General features: G+C 37.2%; 1 protein-coding gene and 1 long non-coding RNA gene across 8 annotated transcripts in view; one reads left to right on the forward strand and one right to left on the reverse strand.

Moving 5' to 3' along the window:
* Positions 1–20,698, reverse strand: part of ZFHX4 (zinc finger homeobox 4) — a 134,806-nt gene extending 114,108 nt beyond the window's left edge. The window contains exons 1-2 of one of the 7 annotated variants that reach the window (XM_072151678.1): positions 16,735–16,804; positions 14,906–15,222 (exon numbers count right to left, since the gene is read on the reverse strand). The gene's annotated coding sequence lies outside the window, so the exon portion shown is untranslated. Of the gene's footprint in view, positions 1–8,910; positions 9,084–12,982; positions 13,223–14,329; positions 14,628–14,905; positions 15,576–16,734; positions 16,805–20,591 lie in introns of those variants that run through there. The other 6 variants (XM_072151682.1, XM_072151684.1, XM_072151677.1 and 3 more) reach the window with 6 other exon arrangements.
* LOC140132658 (uncharacterized) lies at positions 13,347–15,280 on the forward strand. The gene is made up of 2 exons (XR_011855686.1): positions 13,347–13,627; positions 14,433–15,280. It is a non-coding gene; the product is annotated as an uncharacterized lncRNA (long non-coding RNA).
* Positions 20,699–25,503: the final 4,805 nt, after the last annotated feature.

Consider the following 25,503-nt stretch of genomic DNA (forward strand, 5'->3'; position numbering starts at 1 on the left):
GCATTAATCATGTCAGAGAATTAACAAATCATATTACCATGTTTATTTATATGTCAATACTTTCAACCTGTAAATCCACCACAATGCAATCCGTCTCCTGGTGGAACTTACAGGAGTGGTGTTGCTTCGAAACTCTAAAGAATATGGCTGAACGAGACTACTTCTTGTTACAAATGATTTGCTACTTCTGTGACATTCCTTATTCATCCTTTGTACAAAACCATTACGACTGTAGTCATTCTAAATGTCAATAATGTAACAGAGGACGCTAATACTTGCTTTGGTCCTAGGGCCTGGAAAATGGAAGACAGAAGATATTGCTTGAAACAGTGTTTTATCGCTGTATCTGCTTCACCATGGTTCAGCAAACCATCAGAAGTTACCTGCATTCTACTCTACTCTACTCTACTGCATTGATGTTGAATAAAACTTCAGATTTGAGTCACAAAATCCAACAATGTTATGTAAAAGGGATGTCCCTGACTTGTCTTTGCCAACAGAAGTAGATGAACCATCATTTATCGGAGAAAAGCCACCAGCAGATGTGCCTGGAAATGCTCATGTTTCTTCCCATATTCTGTACATGCGCTGGTAGCGGTAGGATGGACAAGCTGTCGACCAAACAGCTATTTCATGAATATTGTCATTTGAGTCATGCAACATGTTGGCTACAATCGAAATTTTCCTAATGAAAAATAACATGTATGGCCAGCAACAGATGATTCACTAGAGTGTACTAAAATATATTCATCTAAAATTGTAAACCCAAAGCCTCCGGCATCACTATTTATCTGGATTCTGCCAGGTATAAAAAATACTGTAGACCAGGAGTCCACTGAGTTCATACATGTCCTAAATGCAAATATACCCCATAAAAACACAAAAAAGTATCTCGCTATGACCACTAAAGTTTCCCATACATACTATACATATTGGAATAATGTTGGCCAAACCCACTGATTTCAGCAGAGCAAAGCAATCTATAGTGCAATTTATAAGATTCATATATTTTCCACATACATCGTTTTTGTCCCCTTTATTCTATCTCTTTTTGGACCACTTAAAAGGGAACCATCAAGTCCACTTACATAAACAATGTGTGTAGCCCATGACCTCCGATAAAGGATAGTGTTGCTAGAACACAAGTTGCCCGAAATGCACATTTTTCAATAATGAAAACCATATCTGGTCTTTTATTTTACTAAGGCTACAATTTTCTTTTGTTTTTCATTTTGATGTGTAATTCGGGAGCTGCTTTTTATATCAACAGCAAGGTTCAAAAAACAAATACATACTGTGCTTCTGTGAACTGAAGTTCACTTTTTCAAAGGGCACAAACACAAGCATTGTAGTGTCCCCGCAATAATGGTTCATTAATAATTATTAGTGTGGTTAAGAAACAGAAGGACATTGAGTCAGCAGGGGTTTTGAAGTAATCAAAAGTAATTTTAAGGCTCCATTCTGTGATAGAAGAAGCCTTGGTGATGCTTCTGTGTACATATATAGTCGCTAGAGCTATACAATGTGCTGTGTTCATATCCACATGGGAGGAGGGACCCCTGTTGTTTTAACAAAGCAAGTTGGAGTTTTAAGGCATCATTAAACAATTAGACGATGAAGTTGGTCCTATGAAACCATAATTTACGACTATGTTCTAACAACATCCCAACAATAAAGTTTCTATTCTTTGGTTACGGAAAAAAACTTTGTCTGAAGCCTAACACCACTGTAATTATCTTCATAAAACTAATCACAGGCCAGGTATTTCGGGAAACATTCCATTTCTATTAGCAACCCTCCAAGTCATGATGATTTAAAAAACAGGCTGTGTAAGGCTGAGGGAAAGTATATTTAAAGCCTTTCAGTACATATTTAAACAGTGCGCTCAACACCCCTTGTAGTGATGCTGGTCAGGCAATTAACAGATGGCGTCCAGATCTTACAAAAGCCAACACTCAATATGGTTTATTAGGATCCAGCTCTAAGTTGAAGGTTCATCTTTTTGAGTCTTCGAAGCCCACCGAGTTATTAGTATTCATTTTTGAAGGTGATAGAAATCTAATAGTTAATAGTTTGATTGTCTTTGGTGATGTTTGGGTGATAGGTGATTAATTCACTTAGCTTGACTTGTTTTTATGATGTATAAACGAGAATAGACAGTCTACTTCTGGACAGCGTCATCTTTTTGAAAAAAAAAAAAAATCTCGTTGTTGTTGCTTTGCATCGAGGCTTAATTTGCCTGTTGTGTAGAAGTGAAATGAGCAATTCGGTAATTAACTTTTGTGTTTTTAGATGTATGAACCTTAATTAGATTTCATTATAAACAAACAAATGTCAACCACAATTATAAGGCCCTTGCTTTACCCTCACATTATCCCTTCTCAAACAAACTTGATGTCACACAAATTATAATCAAGCGGACAGCAATTCAGAGTTGAATTCTACATGATTTGCCAGTAACCTGATTACCTTAACTTCAATATCATTACAGGAAAAGTATTTTAAGATAAATAATTACCAGAATTCCAACAGGAGACAAGCTTAATTGTATTGATTCAGGAGAAGCAGGCATAGTGGGAGAGAGCTGACGGAATAATGTTATCTTAAATCTACCCTTTCTATTAAAATGATATTGCCTGGCAGGAAAAAGGTAATCTGAGATAGGTGTATGAAAAATCAGATACAGAGCTCAAATAATTATTTTACCCAATTATCTCCTACAAGAAGCAACAAAATATCACAGTGGAGCAACCTTATGGAACTGAGTTGTTGGGGCTTTATTACAGAGTGGTTCATCTGTTATAGGCAAGAACAAGCAGATCTGCCAGGACATAATGGAGGTGAATGATTAGTCGTGTAGCACTGTGAGTGAACTTCTCCTCAATGCAATAAGAGTTAATTAAAGTTTACCACCAAACATCAACCAAAGTAGGATGTTGATCGTGTTTCAGCATTAAGTGCAAGCAGACAATGGTTGGCAGCAATTAGAACAGCTATCAAATGACCTGCAATGATAATTATACATTCAAAACAGCTAAAAGAGCTGAAAAAAACTAATCAGCTTTCTTTTTTTTTCTCTCTCTCTCTCTCTGCAACGACAATTCCAAGGGCAGGAAGCAGGTATCAGATTATTTCAGTTTAACACTGTAAATCAATAGAATTAAACAAGCAGGAGTTGTCTGAGTACATTATCTAGCAAAGAACAATTTACTGTACCTGATGGACGAGATCCTGAACCCATTCACTGAATGAGCACAAAAAGGCAAAGTGGATATGTTTCAATAAAATGTTCTTCGAGCCTGCTGATTAGTAGAATGGCTATTTAGGCCATATACCTTACCCCCACCACCCGCTTCATAATTAAAGCATTCTTTAAGCATTCGTCTCCGATTGTAAAAATGGCGCTGTGTCGCCTTATTTATTTTGCCTACTATCGAATATTTTAAATGCTAGCATTTTATTACGTTATGTGTTCATTAAATAGAAATAATTTACATAAGAAAGGACATTTTATATTACTAGAAATTCTACCTCCTGGCGTCTGTGTACTAAACCTTTCTGTTTAATGTATGCAAGATAACATCAGTGAAAATTATTTTCATAAAATGGCTCACTGCTTTGCATAGTTATTGGGCTGCAGCCTAAAGCTATTTTACAGATTTTATTTTCTACCCCTTCCTAACAAACCTGATTTTCCCAACTAATACTGTTATGCTGGGGATTTGAGCACAGAGTTGGCTAATCCCAGTATTTCCCTAGAGCTGTATTTAAATCATGGCCCACTCCCAGGAAAAAAAAAAGTGTCTCCAAAAGCCCTTCTGCCCCCTTCAGCACTCATACGCTCATTGGTCGTGACATTTTCACTTCAGACTTGACAAATGAGCCGACGGCTGTGATCAGATTGTGCTTTATCTAAGATATATCATTAACTCTCATCACTATCTCCTAATGTAGCTTCCTTCATTGAATCCTTTGCAGGAGTCGCAGGATCTTTTCGATACACAGTTCAATAACGTTGGGCATCAAACACAGAAATTTGATAAGTGGATCGGTTTCAACTTGTCCACAACAATTAAAAAAAGTAATTCTGGAATAAAATTTAGCCTATTTCAGTTACCTTATGCCCTGTCATTGCTATATATGGTCTACTTGTATGGTATTTATGGTCAACTTTTATGGGAAATCCTAAAGATTTTTTTTTTGGATTTTAGTCCAGTATGTCTCTGTCTTGTGTTTATTAACAATATTGATCTAGCTTTGAGATGGTCCCATTCTAGCCTGATCATGTCCCACCATATTGGTTAACAGATCAGTGTTAAGAGGTTCCTTACCACTAGGGACATTTACCGTCCATTCACCTCAAACCATAAACCATCAGTAGTCAACTGTAGAACAACATACCCTGGAAATGGAGGTCATTGGCTTTGAACTAAAGTGCTATTCACTTTTGGACTCAGTAAGATGCTTCCTATGCATGTTCTTATTGGCAGGATCCCACCTCCATCTCAAGGGAAGAATAAAGCCAAGTGCCTATGTGAGGTTATTGAAGAAATCAGAGGAAAGCCACTTTAGGTACTACACATGATGTTCCTGTTGACAGTGAGCACTTAAACAAGCCCCTAAGCTCTGCAACCACTGGCAAACAAACCATAAGCTCTAGCTAAAGCTTGAGAAAGACAGAACGATTATCATTAGTGATGCAAATGATTTTTAGTTGTTAATGATCAACAATTATGTCTACAGTACTAAAACTGATGAGCTGTGATGAGTTGAATATCTTCCCCATCAGTTGGAACACTTGGTCATGCTTCGAAAATCTCAGTCATGCTAGTGAATGCTACAATCATAGGGTTTACTTTACTATCATCCGAGGCAAGCGCATGTAAAGTCAGTGATAAGAACGATAGAATGAGAAATATATGTTCCTTTTCTACATGTACTCTGGACAAACCTTCATACAAATTCTGTAGGTGTATGGCCATTTTTAGTTGAGGCTCAGAAGACTGAAGTCCATTACATTTTCTTGATTTCACCTCTGAGGCTCCATGTTGTTATCTAAAGAGGAATGAGGTGTGATACCTCTTAGTATAACGCATAATGTGACTGTTAAGTCAATTACCTCATTAAGAATCCCATTATCCATTGCTTGTACCCTAGCTAACATAAACCTTTAGTAGGTAAAATGACTTCAAAGGACATTAATGTCCCACACACTCATTTTAACTATGTTGGCTAAACCTGTTACACTTTGCGTGTTTGTGTGTCTGTTCGGGCTTCTCAATGCTTTTCCGTTGGGAGAAAGAAAGATGGGACAAGTTGAATTTCAACAACATTGTTTTCGGTGGATATTATTTAAATGCCAGTGGCTTACTTCCCTTGCCCCGCTCAAGCTTGCATGCTTGGCCAAGTCAAGCATTCAATATGGCTACCTATGGTAAACTAATCAAATAAACCCTAAATACTAGTCAATTGATATATTGTTATATTTCTACCATAATCTGATGTTGAGATTCCACTATGCGTCATTCACTACAGCCTTAAAACCAAATTTTGGATGGTGTGTCTCCTTAATCATGCTGGATTTTTGCTCAGTTCAAACAGAATGAACTGCTCACCCTATCTCTGCAAAGGCAGATTAGCATGAAGCTAAGGAAATGCAATATCTAATCCACTTAGCATGTATAATTAAGAAAAAAGATTTGTACAACACTTCTCTATTTGTCTGACATGTTGCAACAGGCCTTCACTAGTCCATGCCGTACACTTCTACCGGTGCTCAAAAGCTTTGTGTGGATGATGTATTAATCAGAATATTTTATGTGTATTAGCCGGTATTACTAAGCTGCACACGTTTCCAAGCCAATCATAGAAATATGATCATACAGGGGCTCTATGGTTATTACAAGTAGGCTAGAATGAAGCCTCTATTGTAAAAAAAAACTATAGTCCCTATAGAATAGGGAACCCCATGACAGATTGTAATATACATTATAGTACTGTTCACAGGAATAGAGTACTTTTTGGTACGCGATAATTGTAGATAGATGATGACTTTTGCATATTCTCAGGCCTAGTTAAAAAAAAACCTCATGCACCCCAACATTCATAGTGGAAACCATGTTAAATGGAGTTATGGTTGTATCATCTTACTTCTACTAAGATTCTCATGTAACTTCATGCCTGGAATTGAAAGGATTTAACTGTTGTAGGACTAGAGGGCTTTAAATGCACTGAAATTCCAGAAAAGATTAACGGCCACAGGTCCAATGTGAGTACATCATAGGAAAGCCATGTAATATTTCTGGACACTGCTGCACAGGCTAAAACTGTACTATGCTCTGGGCCTTTGCCCACTCAGTAAGAATGCAGACAGCACATAAGCTACCATTAGCCCATGTGTTATCCAATTCTCCAGCGGTTGGAGACTTGCCAGTGACAACACATGCTGCTTGCTTAACCATGTTTTAAAACAGAAATTAGATTTAAAGGAAAAAAAAAAGAAGGTATATTTTCCTTAAAGAAATCCAGCTTTTTACAAGAACATTCTTCAGCTCGCCCAGAAAGTTTGTTTTCTATTTGTAATGAAAAATTGTAATGGAATAAGGAACAATTATACATATGGGGCTCCCCATCTCCCTATAGACAGAGATACTCTTTTCTTTTTTAGCAATGACACACAACGAACATGTTCGGAAAAAAAGGGAAAGTAACTTGTTGGGTAATCGTCTTCTTTTCTATATAATACATTACACAGACGGATAAACCACAAAGTACAGTAAGTCCACACTCTTGACTTTTGGCAGCCAGTTTACCAAGTGGGATCTACATTATAAAACAAAAAACATACCAAAAAAGCAACAAACGTTAAAACGCTCTTAAAAAGGAGCAACAATTTTTTTTTTCGCTCTCTCTTTTTTTTTTTTTAAACACACACCAGACTCCAAATCCCTAGTGAACTGACAGCATGTGTTAGGCAACTTCTGGGAGTTAGCAATAAACAAATCAGGTCAGCATCTGGCAGAATCTGCCAACACTTGTCTTTGGTGGCACTAAATTGATAATTATAGTGACCTGACACTAAGAAAGATGGCGCTTAATGTACATACAGATAAATAATTATCCCCACTGTATTTAATTTACAGATGTGCAAAAAGGACCAGTTCCCACCTTCAAAAGTGTCTCGACACTTGGGGTATTTTAACTGCTCTAATTACTGTTGAGAGCACATAATTAGAAGCACTGATCACACTGTCAACAGCTAAGCCAGCGACAGCATAGCTCCAACTTACTAAGAAAAATATCAAAACGCCATCCAAATGCAAATCATGTTCCTAACACAGAAAGGGAACACAGGGAACATGATACACATTACCACTCAAAGCAAAGTGTTCCTATGCAGAGCAGGGGACTAAGGCAAACAAAGTAACAACCTAAACTAGAAGCTTAGTAAACAATTAACACATGGACATTACAAGGGGTAGAGAGGAAAAAAAAGATGAATAGATGGACATGCAGACAGATGGAATGATGGGTATTGACAAGTGATGAATTGATACGTGTAGATGGAATGATAGATATTGATCAATGATGAATAGATGCATGTAGATTGAATGATTGATATTGACAAATGATGAGTTGATACATGTAAATAGAATGATAGGCTTGTATGCAAATATGTATATATATACATATATGTCATATAGTAGATACAAAATAGCTGCATATATAGGCATAATAGATATAGAGACCACCAGATGGACATATAATAGTGACAGGTATGTAGACATATGGCTATAACATACACAGTTACATACACGGCTGAAGAGTCTAGATGATAGATGATAAACAGTATGCATATACTGATTAATGAGATAGATAGACAAATATAGAAACAGATATATAAATAGAATATAGTTATTGATCAATACCCTGTATATAAACAGATAGAAAAAAAGATATACAATATTTAGATACATATTTGATAGATAGGTAGATAGATAGATATTACATGGGTTGATATAGATATAGGCAGATGGTAGATAGATAGATGTTGTTGAGCAACATAAAGATAGATAAGATAGATGAGATATAGAGATGTATGTTCATAACTACCACATGTAAAGAAATATTGATTTGATATAGCTAGATAGTGATAAACAACAAATAGATAGATATGGATATGGATAAATAACAGAGATAGATGATAGATAGATCGATAGATAGATAGATAGATAGATAGATAGATAGATAGATGATAGATGATAGATAGATAGATAGATAGATAGATAGATAGATAGATAGATAGATAGATAGATAGATAGATGATAGATGATAGATATATAGATAGATAGATAGATAGATAGATAGATAGATAGATAGATAGATAGATAGATAGATGATAGATAGGTAGATAGATAGATAGATAGATAGATGATAGATAGGTAGATAGATAGATAGATAGATAGATAGATAGATAGATAGATAGATAGATAGTGATAAACAACATTTAGATAGACTTGGATATGGATAAACAACAGAGATAGATATTGATTACTCCCACATGTAAAAACACTGATGTGAGATAGATAACTATATAGATAGATAAATACATACATAAATAGATGGTATATAGATAAATATGTATACTGGCATATAGATGTAAGCTAGAACAGTAATATATAAATAGATTGAATTATCATACACAAATATTCAGTATTTCAGTACATAGATATTACCATATATAGATCTATCAGATGAACATAATGAGTATCATGTGACAGACGTTTAAGGCTAACCCAGCATTGATTCCTGTGTGAAAAGATAGCAAATAATCAATGATCAAGCCAGTGATGGCTGACTGGGCTACGACTGTGTGGTCATGTTGCACAACTACCAGCAATACACACAGACCTGTATTTTCCATTCTTCGACAGATTTGTATCACATGTATCGCTTCACGTGACGGTGAAAACTGAGGACATCTCTAAAGTTGCTGAAATCTGAGCTTCTCCTTGTATTCCAATGTCTTGGACAAATATAACTTTAGAGAGAGCTAAGCAGCAGAAGAAAGAAAAGAAGGCCTTGCATTTTCATCTTGCTTTCATCTTGGTCATTCATTCAAGCATTCAGTGCCCTATTCAGCAGAGCTTTTCATTATGCAAAAAAATGCTAATCCTTTTCCGATGCTTTCACACTTGTATAAACCACCATTCCTTCAACAGAAAAGTAATTATATCAGTTTACCTTCCTGTCAAAAACAGGATTAATATTCTGATAGCAGAATTTTTTAAAAATTTTTGTAGTAGGAAGCTAAAGATTACTAGGTAAGGTATTGGAGAGAGAGAGAGAGCAAGATTTTTTTTTCTTGAATATGAATGCGATAGCCAATGGAAGAGGATAAAAAAAAAACTCCACTTCTTCAGCTGCTGAGGGAAGTCTTTTCAATCACAGCACTGACCTTCCCTTTGCAGGGGCCCGAGCAGAATAAGCCTCATTCGGGTCTATTAATCAGAGACAAATTATGAAAGAATGTGGCTGGACTGGTTGACACTATCCTATCTTGGAAGACTCGGTAACAGCGGTGTAACAATGTCCTCTTCATGGGTAATGAACAGCCATGACAAATAGAGCAGAGCAACTATTTATTTGCATATGCAAATTCCCTCACAAGGGAAACATGTACAAACAAGTGTCATTGTGAGGTGGATTAGGCAAACAACATTTTCTTCTTAGGGCGCTCTGCAACCCTAGAACATTAGTCAGCACAATTAAACCAGTCTCCATGACTACTAATGAAATTTTACCATGGTATGAGTTAAATTAGATAGCTAGTTATGTCTCCTCAATCCCAACTTGAAATCCATTATTATAGCAGGACAATGCAGCATTTGTGCCTGGCTGATCCTTGGCAGCTCAACAAGCCTCGAAAGTTGACAATTTGCATATGTTAATATAATTAAGCACTAATTACATGAAACTTGTACATATTCACAAGCACCTTCCCTCAGCGTTTCTGTCTTTGAACGTTGGCCAAATCCTTAACCCTCTGAATGGTCTGGAGCAGGGAGCTCTGCCTTTGGGTGCAGCCCCAAGGCAGACTAAGAAAAGGCTCTTCTTCTGTAAACATTGAGCTCGACCTGGACTCTCATATTTCCAGCAACACACTGAATGTCGTCTATGCACCTACACACAATGTATAGCCACTCACACTGACATCTAGATAAATTTACAAATAACACAAAGCAAATAGGCCAAAAAATAGGCATAAATAATCAAACGACAACAACAACATTACGATAACCCCTCTCGGTGTATATAGTTCTGCCTGGGCCTGCACTATTATTGACTATACAAAGCAAAAATGAGAATATCTATCCAAGAAAACAAGACAATTGTTGGAAAAAGAGCAAGCAGTAACTAATGATCTTAGCCTAAGTATATGCAGAGGCAATTAAGCAATGTTAATTACTATGACAGCAGTTAATTGAATATAATTAGATATTTTAAGCCACTGAATAAAGCAGAGTTAAGATTAATTTTATTGAGATTAATTGTAAATAGGAATTGATTAACCGAGTGTTTTGACATGCATGGAACGTGGCTTTGAAAAAAAAAATGATCTAGAAAGAGCTGAGGCAGAAGAAGAAGAGAAAATAAATTCCCATATTATTCTAATGTCACACCTCAGATTCATCTCCTGAACAAACACTACATTTCTAACCGAAATAGACAGGAATCTTTAATAAAAACAAACAGCTTGTAGAGATTAAAGCTCCTTTTGTCCTTTTTCATGGCCATTTCTTTTACCAGACTAAATTAAGCGAGCCTGCAGTACGGTTTTTTCGGAAGGAACATTTCACACTGAATGGAAAAAATGTTCTATCACATATGAAATTCATGCAGCTGTGCGGAACTTAGTCCAGCTGGTTAGAGACCATAAAACCCACAGCAACTGATAGGCTATAGGCCTACGCTGGATCTTTACAAATCAGTTTTTTTACTTGACAATATTTTTAGAATTTTTCAGTCGGGACTAAGGATAGTAGCAGTCATCATTATCGATAAATCTCTTCAATGTATATAATATCTTGTTGAAACAGAAGCTCAGTTTGGATTGTGGTATAGGCCCATCACTAGAAAATGACAAGAATGCAGTGTAAACATGGCTTACTACTGCTAGTTTAATGCTCCGGCCTGTCACTAGTGGCAAATCGATCAGTCCATTCAAGATATGATTATCTAACCTTCTCGCTGCTTTAATCCTTAGCAGAAAATCCAGGGCCTCCATATTCCTGAAGCCGGGTGCAGGCATGTTTAGTGCTGTTTAATAAAATGAAGCAGACCAGCCATGACTGCCGAAGACAACAGAGCTGGTGAGGGTGCCTCGATTGATTTTGAAATAAATCAATAGGCGATTAACACAATATTTTTAAAGCCACAAAGCGAGGCTATAGTATGTAAGCAAGTGTATTACATTTCCAATATCAAGTCATTCCTTACTGTACTGGATGTCTGGGACACCGACTTTGCTTCTGCTCCTCATCGATAGGGATCTTTATTTTCCTGATCAAATTCCCAAATCTCGGCAACAAGGCTACAACAAGTCATCCCGCACTGTAAGATTTTAAATCATCCAACCTCTTCTAATAGACTCGAGACTTATTGAGGTAGAAACCATAAAAAATGAAGAAGGGAAATTTAATCCCTGAAATATTGATTTGCACATTAATATCATATAGGCAGAGGGCAATTTGGCTTCATGGAAATGACACATTGTCGACCCTTGGTGAAGTCAGAGCCAATTTAACTGCTGAACATGTCTGAATCTCAAGAGTTATTAAGGGCTTCCCTTCTTGCCTTTATGACATTTCTTCAGCCTACCAATGCAATCTTAAATGTATTATCTTTAAGAAATAATTGTAAAACCTCAGGGGTTTTCCTGTTAATGGAAGGGAGTCTAAACCGCATAAGATTCTGAAATGCAACATTAAACCTTTGCAATCAACAAAACCACCTCAATTCTCATCCATCCAGTCCAGGATCTAATATTGTTATTAGGGATAATCAAATTTCATTGTGTAAATTTAGGCTCGTGGATTGGAGCAGTAAATTCTTCTATATTAATGTGATTTCACAACATCCCTTATGCTAAAGTTGCTGCTACAGCATCTGCATCTTCTGCAAAGCCACATAATTGTGCAAATGTTTCTCCAAGATACAGAGATGATATTGAACTCACGATCAGCTGAGGTCTTCTCTATTCTGAGCATTGCCTAATTGATAACTGCAATTTCAAGGCATAATTAACCAGGGACCCTGCATAAGGCAACAGCAGGTACTACGTCTGCCTTACAGATGGTCCACCTGACCTCTCTTTGTTTCTTGGGGACACATTTCATCTTTCACAATTTTGTGACTTTTGCCTATTTTCTATTTGACATATGTTTGTTATTGTAAACAAGGGAACACAATTAGCAACTGTGTATCAGGGAGACCATGCAAAGCATCCGGTACAAATTTGCCCAACTATATCACACTATAGGCCAGTTTTCTACATATAAAATGTGGAATGGAACCTAACTATAAAACAAATCACCTCAAGAGACTATTGCCCATTGCCCAGTTGTCTTGCCCTTTTGAATACCTAAGCTTCCCTATGAGCAAAAGAAGCATCATACAGAAAATAAAAAATATCAATATTTTTTATATCATTGCATTGTTGTCATTGTTTTTATTAATCTATTGGTTTTACTTAATCTACCATGAGCCTCAAGATGTTGTCTAGGTATACAAATAAAAACAAAAAAAAAATCATGAGCAAAATTCTACATATCTTCTATGGTAAAGATTTCCAAGTAACAGTTCTGCAAAGAATAAGTCCTACAATAGGAAAAAGCTGACCCAAAGCCCAATAGGTTCCTGTCAGAATCATCTGTAAACAGAAAGTAGAACAAGTGCTGATGGCATTGAGAGTGTTACATACCCAGGCTGTGTTTTTGCATTGCTCTCAATGGAAGCGATCGATGCCCATGTCACTGTCGTGTCCCAATCGCAGCCAAGTCTCTACCTCAATCTAAGCAGCAGCCCCACAGGCTGGGCTGCATATTTCACTGCCTCTGCTTCCACAATACCACAAATATTACATTTTCTGGGCTCTCAAGCAGCGATTGCTCACGAGGACCAAGCCAGTTGAAAATCCACAAGAAGAGGAAAAAAATGCACAACCTTCTTTGCCTGCCATCTACATGAGCCTTCATTAAAAAGGGAGAAGGGTTAATAAAAAAAAAAAAGGAAAATGGAAAGGAGCAGAGGAAATGCAACTGTCAGACAACGGGATGACCAGACTTCCGTCACAGCAGCCTGTTTGGATAAATATTAGCCACCATCTTCAACCTGAAGTTGGCTTTGTTTTACTCTCATCAAGCCCCCCCCTCCCTTTTGTTACTGTATTTTTTTAATTTTTTTTTTCCCTTGGTCGAGCCTGATCGTTTATCCTGTTCATTTCAAAGAAATATGGAGAAAACTCTGAAAGAGCTGCAAGGGTTAAAAGGAATGAAGGAGACTGCTATTGCCTGTCTTACTGCTCTTGTCTCGGTAGAAGCAGATAGAGCCCCAGCACAACTTGCAGGTAACACAATAAGCTTGTCTGCTACACTACCAACTTCCATCTGACTGCAATCCTGCTCTCACAATCAGATTAAGGTAGACTGAAATCGGAGAAAGACTACCAAGCGGCTAGAAAGGAATTGAAATATAGTTGCCTTCCTAATACATACAGGAGCCTTAACGTGGAACGGTTATTTTTATTTTGTATATGGGTCTGGTACGTCATGGGCATAGAGATAGAGGACGTTTGTGTTAAGAGAACTTGTGGGATTTTTTTTTCTTTTTTTCATTTTTTTTCTGCCATTGTGAGAAGGCTGTGAGTTGTATGTCAGCTTCATTGTGTGCACAGAGTCAGTGTGGCTGTTAGCTGGGAGTGGAGGGATGAGTTATGCTTTCCCCTGAAGCACACAGCCAGCACAGGACAAGGAAGCTCCCGGAGACAGTCTAAAAAACCATCCCCCACGGCCATTCTTTGCCGGCCACCCCCAGCAAGGTCATCTAAACCTAGCAGACCGTACCACTAACATAAAGAAGAGAGCAGATCTGCAAATTCTTCTATCGTAATAGAAAATAAAATTCAAAAAATCATGAAGGACATCGTAAGGAGAAGAAAGGGGAAGATAGGGGAAGTGTGCTTTTAAGCTTAAAAGCAATGCTAACTTTTCTACAGCTTCCCATATTAGTAGTAGTAGCACTACTATAGCCCTATGAGCAAAGCACATACCTGCAGCCTTAACATTCCTGAAATAAATGCAGATCATTGTTCATACTGAGAGGCAAAGGTAGAGTGGAAAATCATGCTTCAGAATTTTTATTTATCTTTACAGGGGAAATACAGCTTCCAGACATCCCTGGCTGAGAGATGGGGGGCACTTTTTTTTTGACAGCCAGGCTTCTTGCTGCCTGACAGATTTTTTTTTTTCCTTCCCTGCGTTGAGATGTCTAATCCAAGTAGCAACGGAGTAAAACTGGAGGGGGGAAAAGCGAAAATAAAAAGAAAAGAGAACGGACACCCAGCAGCAATCAGCGCGGACTGCTCCCTGGTATGTCAGTTCGGAGGAAAGAAAAGGAAGGAAGGGGGAGTTAGCCGGGATCTGTGCAGATGGGGAATGTGTGTGTGTATGTGTGTGTGTATGTGAGAGAAACAAAGTGAGCCTCTGAGCGAGCAAGCAGAGAGAGAGAGAGAGTGGGAGAGAGAGCGAAATATCAAAGATTGTGCAAGATCAGCCTGGAAAGATAATCAATACCCGACCTAAATGTAACACAAACTGCTCAATAAAAGTTAAAGAAAAAAACTTACTTTCCATTTCCCCCTCGCAGTTTTCACTCGTTCTTCTTATATAGACTGCGTGTGTGTCTCTCTCTTCAGCTTATTCACAACAGCTGATCCCATCCAATAAAAAGGATAACGTTCATCAAGAAGAAGACGAAGAAGGAAAAAAAAAAATTTTCAGAATAAAAAAAGGACAATCATAGAAAAAAAGGAATAATCCTGGAACTTTTTGCAGGAGTGCAGATACGAGGAACAGAGCAGAGAGGGGGCTCTGCTTGTTGTTCTGGGTCCGCTGGGTGTGAAAGCATGTGCCATCCGCTGCCTCGCTGTTTGCTTGTGAAGGGCTTGGGAAAAGGAGGAAAGGAAATGAATGTCTTTATTCTGCTAATTATTATCGTTTTAGCCCTGTTTAAAAAAATGGCTGATTAAGTTGAGTGCGCATGTCTTTGTGTGTCTGTTCCTGATATGCACTCTGGGAATGAGAGAGAGCGAGCGAGAAAGAGAGAGAGAGGAGAGGAGAGAGAGGGGGAGGTGTAATTAGTGAGGTGATCAACAGTCTCCAGATTGCAAATGACGTGCAGCCCGGACTTAGAGCCGCTCGCTGGGGCTGCAGAAACCACAACAATAATCAGAAGCAGGATCACAGAGCAGACCATCCACTCCTGGCTGAAGACTTAATTACTAACACACATATGTATACAAACTATAGGGCTAGGGAGAATGAACAGAATCACAAAGATAATCACATACCACCAGAATAAAAAAAAATCTTCCCTTATATTTACCTTGCGAGGCATTTAAAAGGTAGGAACATTTCTACACTGCATATTCTCTCTGACCGTAAGAGTCCAAAAATCCAAGAAGAATCAAAATACTAAATTCCAATAATACCTGAATTGTTGCCTAAAACTTTGAATCCACCTATTTATTTTACATTTTTCCCAGATTTAAATTAAAATTGTCAATTTTTAAAATTTTTTATATTTTTTGCCTAATGTTATACACCACGGCTGAGATATCATTCTATGTTGTAATAAAACTGATTCCGACTTGCCGTAATTTCAATGTCATTCTGTACGTCTTTAGAATCGGACAATCCCCGGAGCATTTTTTGCGCTGAAGGGGAAAAAAATTTGCCATGAAGGACATTTTCTATATACATTTCAAATATATATATATATATGAGATTGAGTCGTGGTGTGGATCAATACTATTAAATATAGATCACTATAGCTACCTATATGGATGCCTATATTCAGATTAATATGCAAAGGTAAATACATAGTATACTACACTTGGTGTAAATTACAGAGATTTTTTGCTTAATCGCACTCTTTTAGGAACAGGAGTCCCACAAAGCAAAAGTAAATACAAGTTGAGAGCAAAGGATGTTTACAATGTCAAAAGCCTAAGCAGGTGAACCATAACCTCATGTTGGAACTGATGTGCCTTTTAAGTCCAGGATTCCTGGGCTACACGTCAAAAACTTGTCTTAGGCCTTAAGTACCAAGCCTGCCAAATGCCAACGGGAAGGGTTAGGACCATTAAAGCTCCCGGGCTATTTCAGAGGAATAAGAAAAAAAAAAAATCATACAAGGCTCAGACGAAACTTATGGCGAACGACGGGTCGGCAATATGAACGCTTTACTACAAGACGATTTTGGCAATTCCTTCAACTGATAACATTCAAAAGAGTCTAAGATTGCAAATTGAAAACACTTGCCTTACTAAAGGGTGTAGAATACTACTTATTAAGAGCAGAAAGGTAATATGGTAAGATTTTAGGAGAAAAAGACAACCTATAAGCATAAGAAAAGCAGATTCCGCATGATGGTTCTACCAGACCAAATATGTACCTTATTAGCCAAGACGACGAGGGACGAAACTGCACCGCGTACTGTGGCTGTAAAATCGCTCCTAATCTTCCCAAGTATATTTCTGTGAAAATCTCAAGTGGACTCTAGATTTCTCTTTATTATCTTTACACACACCTACACGCAACAATTACACAGCAATACAAGATGGGTGTGCATATATAATGCAGGCACCAAATAGGTGTGCGAGCGAGTGGAAGTGGATATACATTAGAATTCTCTAAATACATATGTATATACATGTATGTATGTGTGGAAGGACATATATATATATATATATATATATATATATATATATATTTATATATATATATTTCAAATTATTAAGGGCCATTTTATAAGAAATATACAATCACCATAGCATAGGCGTAAAGGACAAAGCCCAAAGCCGGTACATAAAAGTAATTTTTTTATTTTTTATTTTTATCATTATTTTTATTTTCACAATATTGGAACTTTTAGATATTTTTACATCCATCACCCACAAAAAAAAGCACTGTGGATATACAAAGGATATATCAGCTCTGTCCTCCTTACTGTTGTGGATTTCTTTCTATCTTTGTAAGTATGGTTTGAGTGTTACTGAATTACAGCTAAATGGACAAAAGAGAAGGCAGGGAATGTGAAGAGGTGAGTTCCCATTTTCATTCTTTCCCCTGTGAATGTTTACTGCCCCTCCTAACCCTTTTATTCTCTGCCCTCTCCCTCTCTCTCTCTCTCTCTTCCTAAAAATAGTAGCTCTGGGGAAAAAAAAAAAAAAAAGATACTGCGGGAAGTTCAGTTAGAAGAAAATCAGGGATGGCCAGGGATCTAGGAAAAATCGAAGAAGGTTAAAGCGGAGAGAGAGAGCCAGGTTGGCAGATGTGAAGGGGACGATACGAAGAGTGCAAGAGAAAGGACAGAGAGGAGGCAGCAGCAACCCGGGAGAGGAGAAAGGAGGGGAGGGAAGGATGGATGAAAGCGAGCAAGGGACGAAGCAAGGAGGCAGGCAGCGTTAGGCAGATCCATTCAGGTTTGTTTTATTAACCTCTGTCACGGTTATTATTTATTTCTTCTTTTACTTTGATTTCTTACTCCTTTTCTTTTTATTACTTTTCATTATTTCTATTTTTATGACTCTTTACTCCAAATATTGCCTAGGATCCATGCTTGTACATATCCCTACTGTCCAAACGCCCCTAACCCCCCTACCCCCAGCTTCTTCCTTCCTCAATTTCCTAAGTTCATCAAGTTCATTTATTATTCCGCGAGCATTATTGTCTCAGGCGCTCTTCTGGCTGCAGTGTAAAAGCTGCTTCTCAGTATATATGTAACACCTCTTCTATTTTCTTACTGCTTCTTCCTTCATGTGTGTAGATATCTCTAGTATGCCTCCTCTTTGTAGACTGTGGTCATGTGAGATTACTCCTTCAGCTGTTGAGATGTTTCTCCTCTACTTGAATTTACATTTATTTTTCCCCCTAAAAAAGTCATTTATTTCACTAATCGCCTCTATGTTTTCACTCCCCTTTCCTTATGCTCCTCTTACTGTCATTCCCACCCTCTGTCTTACTGTATGATCTCTCACGAATGCCTCACTCACAACCTCTGATCTCTCCTCTTATCGATATCCTATTCTTACAGTTAACATTTACATCAGTTTGAGGCCAAAACTGTACAACAAGCATTATTTGATCAGCAAAGCAAACACATAGGACTACTGTATCTCATCCAACCTACATGTCATATACAGTGTCCGGGGCCTTTCCAGCACCCAAGGGGTTAAACAATCAACATTCCTCGTATAACTAGGACTCTACTGCTCTTTTTATGGGACGTGTGGTCACTTTCCGTTTGAAAATAATAATAATAATAAAAAAAACAACATTTATTTGTTCGGTAAATTGATCTCAGCAAACAAGTAAAAGAAAAATCCATAGCAAGGACATGCTAAAACCTGTAATTACATAGCATCTCCCTTTTAATAGACGTCCCATCACTAATAACTGTCCCAATTCCCTCCCACCCCCCAGCCCAAGGGAAAGCGAATCCATGTCTTTTGACGATGTTCACTAAGTCTATAGACCAGCTCAGTTTGAAACGAGGTATTACAAGATTTCAGTGTTAGAGACCCTTTGTCTGAGCTGGAGACACTTTCAGATCCCCAGCCCCCAATTCTATGGCTTTTCTTGTTGCCTCTCTTCCTCCCGGGGGCTATTTGACAGTGCAGCATGTTAACTAACCTTCCCCAAATAAATAAATAATAACAAAATTTAAAGCAAAAAAGCTAAAAAAATTAAGCATGATTACACATCCATCAGTTTCTTTTCCACGTCAGACATCAATTCCATGGCAATTTGTCCCACATTTGTTCAGATAGTGTTGATATTTTTGACAAACCACATAATTAATTCTAATTGCCGGCAACATATGCACATCATTAGCACCCACTGACAAGTACATATGTAAATGTGTTGTAAATACAGTTGCCCCCACTGTCAATTACTGCCCCCTCTTAAAGTCACAGCTGATCCAAACAAAACAAACAATTAAAACAAACTTATTGCTGGTGACAATCACTCACTTGGGTTCTCTAGCTGACTTTAGATTGGAAACAAAATGATCTCAAGAGAAAGGAAACACTTGGCTAGAGAGATTTGGAGAGCGCAGGTCCCGGAGAGCCTTTCTTTCAGTAAAATTTTACTCTTAAAGTGCCAATAGAAATCTTGTTCATCTGAGTAGGATGCTATCACCATGTAACTTTCATGCTACTTTTATCACCCTCTGGAGCCTAGGGCAACATTCTCTGTACAGTAAGCTAAGCAGAATAGAAAGAAGCTAAAAGAATAAAAGGCAGTAATTTCCTAGTAAAATGTGCGGAAAAAAAACAAAGAATGCAAATGTTAAAGATGTGATAGTGAGGAAGACATTGAAAGAGGGGTAAAAAAAAAGAGCAAAGGTCGCTTTAAAAGAAAGCATGGAAAGCGGAATTGTGAACAAAGGCAGAACACTGGAATAAAACGGGGAAAAAAAGATGACACGGAAGGGAGAAAGGAAGGTAGAAAGAGCCAGGGCGCAGACAGGGTTATGGGTTCAGGAGCCCTCTGGGCTTTAAGAGGTCAAAGCTCCCTGACAGTCACCCCCCCTTCATTCTAGGCAACCATCCAGTGTTTATAAACAAATCACATCACTGCAGTCCAAGAAGAAAAGCATCCTACTATCTCCAAAGCTCTCCTATGACCCTGACACCAAACCAGAAAAAGAAATCATTGACCTCACTCCAAAAATGACACACTTCCCAAATCCTCCAAAAACCAAGCAAACAATAAAAATAATTCAGAAATATTTTGGAAGGAGTCGTATACACAATTACTCTGATGAGATGAAATAAGTTGACCTCTGTGGCATAGAAAAATAGGACAATTCCAAGATCTTTTAAAGCAACACGCCATCCTTTATGAACCTGCGGTAAACAAATCCTTCTGAATAAAAGATATTAGCTTCGGCAAATACAAACATCATACCACATAAATATACATAAAACAATGTGTAGTTAAGTCCAGTATAGTCAAAAAAAATTTTTTTTTAAATAGTTCAAAGCCCTCGATACGAAACACAACAAAGAAAATATCAGCAAAAACACCAAAATAATTCCTAAAAAACAACAACAGCATAACTGATAGTATAAACTAAACAGATCAATTGACCATAAAAAGATACTGAATATCCATATAATGCATAGCATGTATCTTAAGCTATCCGAAAATTTGCTTAAAATATGAAGAAATTGTCACAGTATCTAAAAATACTTTCAAATTTCACATTTATTTTTTTCCCCTAAAGATGAAAGCAAACTATACCTCAGGAGAAAAAAGCTCATCTTCTGTCCTTTGTCTATCTGCCTCCTGTTAAAGCATATGGAAAATGTTTTCAAAATGCCGAGATTTGGCACATTGTCATTGCAAAGAGAGGAGCGCAGTGATGCTGTTATAGAAAATGGGAAATAAATTCAGGATTGGGTGCTGCCTCCTTCAATGCGGATTTATCTAAGTTTAATTTAATATTCTGCAATCACTGTATGATCACATATAATTCACCTGGATTTTTAAGGGCTCTCCTCTAAATACGTTGACCAAGACAGAACAAGCTCTTGGATGGATCAATCTGATACTTTATTTGCATTATTTTTTACTCGATTTTAAAGCTTTATTAGCACTTAAAAAAAAAAAAAAACTTACATAAAAAACAAGCCAGCATGCAAAAGATAAAACCTAATGTGGTGATCCTACAAATCTCCCCAAAACACCCTAAAAATCCAAAAACATGACTTCTCCCTGTGACACCTAAACACCACAAAACGTTGGGTTGTTAAACCCTAAATCTTTAATCAAAATATTGGCATTTCAATTGATTAGATAAACTAAAATCTATAAGAGACTACATGTTCCTTCAAATATTTATCCACCTCGTTTTTTAAACAAACCTCCCCAACCCCCAAAAATGATTATCAGAAGGCAAATGAGGCATTCTTAAGATATTGAATTACGATAATAAAATTATTTCCACCTGGAAAGGTCTAATAATATAATAACGACAATGATGATAGTAATTATAATAATGAATAATTCAACAACCCTTTGACATACATAAGAGAACATAGTTCAAAAGGCAGCATTTTGAAGAAAATTTTAATACCTTTTTTGGACTTGGAAATCATATTTTTAATAAAGATCGTTTTGGGTGTAATGGAAAGGAATAGCTGTGACCTATCTCAGGCAGAGGCTGTGAAAAGCAGTGCACTAAATAGATGAAGATGGGACACATGTTGGGAATTAATATTGATATGATTGATATATATTTTTATATTTGTATCAAATCTATTTTATTCTAAACTTAAAGAGTCTTTGACTGCTCCGAAGATCCACCCACCTAAAAAATTTTTTTGCAATGATCAATTTTTTTCCATTTTTAAAATTTTTTTTGCTACATGCTAGAATTTATCTAGAAGGAAGGAATCTACAAAGTGGAGAAATGCAGGCTGCATGCTTGTGGCATTTTGACTGCGAGAAGAGGAAGTGTTGCTGTAACGGGTATTATGTTTATTTGATAAAGAAAATCAATGGAAGTGGCTGTAAAGTAGTTAGTGAGGCGTGTGTTTGGGACTCGGGTTGAATAGTGACTCCGACGGGCTGGTCGATCAGCTATAAGAGCTTTGGAAATCTAACCTAACCCTCAGACCATGCTACTTCTTACTCACTGCAGCACATGCTCCAATCTGTCTCCCCCCCCTCCTGCTTCCTCTGTTAACCCTTTTGTCCCTGGGACTTGTCACTCATATTATCCCTCTGCTTCTTTTCATTAGCTCCGTCCACATTAACATCTAGATATTTTATGATTTGTATTTCATTGGGCTAAAAAACAATGACTTTGTTACTAATTTTTTTGTAATTTTTTAAAAAAATATATATATTTCTGGATTTGTATAAAAAATATTAATGATGGCATTTATATAGAATTATATACTTTTTTTAAAAAAAAATCTCCTTGATGACATGCATTTTATCTATAATTTGTTTATACAACACAGAAGCCCCTGTGTCCATCCCACCCATGGCTTACCTGCTTTTTTAGCTTGGCTTCCCTTGTTATTGTCAATGGCCACATAGGATCAACAATACCTAGAGAACTTCTTACCTCTGCCTCAGTCTCCTGGTGCCTCGTGCATGTGGTCAAAATTATAGCTTTTATTTTTTTTGCTGTGCAGATATTTTCATCTGTGAAAGGTAACCAACTACTCACGTTTTTACGCCCTTCTTTCCCCCCCCCTACAACTAATGCATGTCCTTTGAAATATCTCTGTCATATTCATGATTTGTCACTATGCATTGTTTTCTTGGACTTGATGTCTTTAGCTGCAGAAATATCTCACCCTAATAAATTTGTATTGCTACGAACCAGCAGCAGAAAAGAAAACAGCCCCCCCGCTAGATTGTTTTTACACCTTTTTTTCCTGAAAAAAAAAAAATACAACAAAAAAAAACACAAAAATACATACAACGTTTTTAACTGTTTTAACTCCGGCAGAGCCACATTATTTCTACTTTTGCATCCTATATCTTGTACATTAAGGATTCCGATTTTGATTTTGTTTTCTCAAATATTATTGTTTCATTCAAACAACGAGTAAATGAAGTGACCCCGCTTTCTGAATTTTGTGCATATCACTTTAATTGTATCATTTTGACCCTCAATTCCCAAATTTGATTTCAATGAGCTTTTCATAAATCACCTTTCCATTATCCGGTGCAGGCTGAGAAGGATTTTCTTGTAAAAGCTCCTGTTATTACCCTGTGTATTTGAGGTGGATGCATCATTTATTAATAAATAGGAAAGAAATCACAGAAAAATTCCCCCAATCCGGTTCCCGTTTTTTTTTTACAGGATCTTTAGCTTCATATCTTCCCATTCTTCTGCTGAATAACCCATGAATTAGACAAAATTATTTATTTTAATTTTTAATAACTCATAATAAAGAGTGTTATATCATACATGGTGTAAATGTCAATTTTGTCTCCAATTTTTGGTAAAAATTTTTGTTTTGATTAAAAGAACAAAAACACATGACACCAATATCACATATCAAAATGATAGGACTAAGCTGGGCTCATCTTTATTGGTGGAAATTGGGTTTAGGGCCTAGTTTTGTGTTGCTTAATATTATCAGGTGTTTAAAGGGTAAAGGTTTGGCAGCACATGTCCTCATTTTATTGTAAAAATTGTATCTAAAAATTCCATTTCCAATTAATTTTTGTATCAAAACACATTTTCTTTTATTTCAATTCTTTGAATCACTGGAAACAAAACACATTTCACATTGACCTACAATATAAAGAAATGGCCAGATATTTTATTTGTGGAGACGGGAGGAACAAGATTGATTTATTTTACATTTAATAATGGTCATTACTCTTCATGACCTAAACATGGATGTAACCAGAAGAAAATCTTATAAAAATGGGAACCTAAAACATGCAGTGTGATCTGCAGGCAGCGTGTTATAGAGCTGAACAGATTGTATATGTGTCCTCTCTGTAGGTAGTATGTTATAGAGCAGGAGAAGCTGAGCAGATTGTATATGTGTTCTCTCTGTAGGTAGTATGTTATAGAGCAGGAGAAGGTGAGCAGATTGTATATGATGTCCTAACTACAACCAGCATGGTATAGAGCAGTGGGAGCGGAGCAGATTGTACATAGTGGCCGATATGCAACCAGCTTGTTATAGTGCAGGAGGAGCTGAGCAGATTGTACAAAGTGTCCTAACTTTTATGTACCATGTTATAGAACAGGAAGAGCTGAGTAAATTGGACATAGTGTCATATCTGCAGGCAGCATGTTATATAGTAAGAGGAGTGGATGAGATTGTATTTAGTGTTCAAATGGCAGACAACATGTTATAGAGTAGGAGGATCTGAGAAGATTTTACTTAGTGCCCAATCTGCAGACAGCATGTTATAAAGCAGAGGAGCTGAGCAGATTGTACATAGTGTCCTATCTGTAGACAGAATGCAGATTGTATATAGTGTCTTATGTGTGTAGATGCATGTTATAGAGCAGGAGGAGCTGAGTAGATTATACACAGTGTCCTATCTGTAGACAGCATGTTATAGAGCAGAGGAGCTGAGCAGATTGTACATAGTGTCCTATCTGTAGACAGAATGCAGATTGTATATAGTGTCTTATGTGTAGAAGCATGTTATAGAGCAGGAGGAGCTGAGTAGATTATACACAGTGTCCTATCTGTAGACAGCATGTTATAGAGCAGTAGGAGCTGAGCTGATTGTATATAGTGTCCTATCTGCAGGTAGCATTTTATAGAGCAGGAGGAGCTGAGCTGATTGTACATAGTGTCTTATATGTAGACAGAATGTTATAGAGCAGGAGAAGCTGAGCAGATTGTACATAGTGTCCTATCTGTAGACAGCAAGTTATAGAGCAGGAGGAGCTGAGCTGATTGTACATAGTGTCCTATCTGCAGGTAGCATTGCATAGAGCAGGAGGAGTTGAGGAAATTGTACATAGTGTCCTATCTGTAGATGCATGTTATAGAGCAGGAGGAGCTGAGCACATACTGTCCTATCTGCAGGCAGCATTTTATACAACAGGAGAAGCTCAGCAGATTGTACACAATTACCTTTCTGCAGGCAGCATATTATAGAGAAGGGGGAACTGAGAAAATTCTACATAATGTCCTATCTGCAGGTAGCATGTTATAGAGAATGGGATCTGAAGAAATTCTCCATAGTGCCCTATCTGCAGGCAACATGTACATGTACATGTAGGAGTTATAAGGAAAAATCAATGTAGAACTTGCCATTTAGTCATTAAAATCCCTGCTTTATCTGTACTTAGGTGTCCAGTGGGCGTTGTCAGGCTATGATTGACATCAACCTCTGTGCATATACAAATACAGAGTAGTCTGTAACAAAATGGGCAGGACAACCCACTTGACTCCTAGCCAGAATAAACATGGATTAAAATGACCAAATTACAAGTTATACCAAATCTTTTTTCCAAATAATGACATATTAAGCCTTTCATCTCATTCTCCACTATAATAAGCATGAAACCCATAGGTGTATTATGCTTTACTATGGAGGACTGATACCCCAGCCTGTGTGAAATCAAAGAATAAGAGTACATTATACTGCACACACAATGATGTCCTCTTGGAAAGAGAGTCATACCTTGTAGTTAAATCATGTTGAGCCATAG

Source organism: Engystomops pustulosus, chromosome 5 (assembly GCF_040894005.1).
Source record: "Engystomops pustulosus chromosome 5, aEngPut4.maternal, whole genome shotgun sequence".
In the NCBI taxonomy this organism is placed as follows: Eukaryota; Metazoa; Chordata; class Amphibia; order Anura; family Leptodactylidae; genus Engystomops; species Engystomops pustulosus.